The sequence below is a fragment of the Echinops telfairi genome, unplaced genomic scaffold (genome assembly GCF_000313985.2).
Source record: "Echinops telfairi isolate 266 unplaced genomic scaffold, ASM31398v2 ScPeMD7_5592;HRSCAF=6446, whole genome shotgun sequence".
Lineage (NCBI taxonomy): Eukaryota > Metazoa > Chordata > Mammalia > Afrosoricida > Tenrecidae > Echinops > Echinops telfairi.
The window spans coordinates 48,010,701-48,013,241 of record NW_022109491.1 but is presented as its reverse complement, the minus strand read 5'-3'; positions in this window follow the sequence as shown (position 1 = coordinate 48,013,241).

Sequence of the window (2,541 nt, the reverse complement as noted above, 5' to 3'; positions counted from 1 at the left end):
AATTATATATTGTTATTATTATTTCATATCTAACACTGCCCATTGTCTCTCTTCACCCACATTTCTGGGGGAGGGGGCTATATATATATCCAATCTTCTGATGGGGTCCCCTTTTCTCATCCTTCCCCCTCCCTGACCATGCCCCTACCCTCATGATATTGCTACTCCCACTATTGTTCCTGGGGGGGGTATCTTTCCTGAATTCCATGTGGCAAGAGCTCTGTACCAATATGTGCTCTCTGCTCTAGCCAGATTTTTATGGTCTTGGTATTTGGGGGAGGAAGTATTCAGGAACTAGAGGAATAATGTGTGATTCTTCAGTGTTATACCACACTTGGGTTGAGTCATCCCTTCATTATAACCCTTCTGTGGGGGGATAGCCAATTGCCTACAGATGGACTTTGGGTCTCCACTCCAACCACACTCATTTGCTTTGAAATAGTTGATTGTTTTGGATCTTCTGATAAATGAACCCATCAACACATCATGATCATACAGGCTGGTATGCTTCTTCCATGTGGGCTTATTTGTTTCCCTGCTAGATGGCCACATGTTTGACTTCAAGTCTTTAAGACCCCAGACACTATATCTTTTGATAGCTGGGCACTATCTGCTCTCTCACCATATTTGCTTATGCATCCCATTTTGTCTTCAATGATAGTGTTGGAAGGTATCAAAGAGTGCCAGATTATCAGAACAAAGTGTTCTTGTGTTAAGGAAGGTCTTGAGTAGAGCCCAAAGTCTGTCTGCTATCTTAACACTTAACATATAAATACATGTACATTGGCCTCTATCCCTTTTGTTATAAATTAATATATTTACATATATACATGCCTATAGCTATACCTCTATAAAGAACTTTTGCCTTCTATTTCTTTCCTCTATTTCCATTCACCTTTCTCTTATCCCACTATCATGTTCACCCTCTTCTGCTCTCAGTATTTCCTATCAGATGCGTTGCTCTTGATCAAACCCCACCCAACATTATACACCCTCCCACCATTAATTTTAGATCTCGTGTTATTCCCTTATCTCTGAGTTTGTTGGCTCCCCACCCCATCCTCTCCCTATGTCACCCTGGAACTGCCAGTCCATTGTTTTCTCCTCGAGATTGTTCGTCCTGCCTGTCTTATATAGATGGACATAGGGTGAAAGAAAAGGAAAAACAAAACATAATAAAGCAAACAAAACAGAACAAGAAAAACAAACAAAATATCGATGGTTTTAGGTCTATCTGCTGACCCTGTGTATGTTTCCTGATCAAGTCTGATGAGGTGCCCAGCCCTGTTCCCCAAGTCAGAAGTCTATTTTCAGAATTCCTTGGGGACTTGGTTACTTTGTTCTCCTTGCTGTCCAGTTGCACTCCCTTTATGTTTCACCCCACTGTGCGTGGGGTAGACTGGACACACTTTTGACACAATGTCTCCAGTGTTGTGCCTTGTAGTGCTATGGGTCAGTGAGGGAACGTCGTGTCACATGGTGGGCCCTGCCCCACGGTCTGTTCTATGCACTGGTTGCTCCAAGCAGGGATGTCCGAACATCAGCTTTTAAGATTAAGTACAAGCAAATGTAATTTCATAAACTAAAGATAATATTTATTTGAGGAAATATAACAATACTTATGATTTTGGATAAAAGTATTTTTTTGTTATGGGTAATTGGCTAAATTTAGATAGGTAAGATAAAACGTGGCAGTCTTCGCTTCCAAGTTATAGTACATTTAAATTGACAAGGAAAGAAACTTTGTTGAATCGTTTTTGAAATTATGGATTTACTTCTAATAATGATAATGGTGTGGAAAAACTCTGCTTACTTTGTAATGAAGGTTTGGCTGTGGAGAACATAAAACCTGCCAAACTAGAACGACATCTTAATACCACTCTGGCTATATCCTGCAATAAACCAAAGGAATATTTTGAACAACTTTTATTTATTTATTTTTAAATCATTTTATTGGGGGGTCGTACAACTCTTATCACAATCCATACATCTATCCATTGTGTCAAGCACATTTGTATGTTTGCCATCCTCATTCTCAAAACATTTGCTTTCTACTTGAGCCCATAGTATTAGCTCCTCATGTATCCCCTCCCTCATGAACCCTTGATAATTTATATATTATTATTATTTTGTCATGTCTTATATTGTCTGACATTTCCCTTCACCCGCCTTTCTGTTGTCTGTCCCCCAGCAAGGGGTTATATGTAGATCATTGTGATCGGTTCCCCCTTTCTACCTCACCTTTCTCTGTCTCTCTTGGTTACTCTCACCACTGGTCCTGGATTCCCTGTGCTTCCAGCTCTTATCTGTACTGGTGTACATCCTCTGGTCTAGCTGGATTTGTAAAGTAGAATTGGGATCATGATAGTTGGGGAGAGGAAACATTAAAGAACTAGAGGACATTTGTTGCTGTTAAAAACAACTATTGACGTGCATCTTAGGAAAATTCTTACTTATTTTCAAAATCTAAAAATCCCTATATGAGGTAGACTGTTATTAAAATATCAGAAATAGACCTCTATAAATGTCCTTTATAAATGT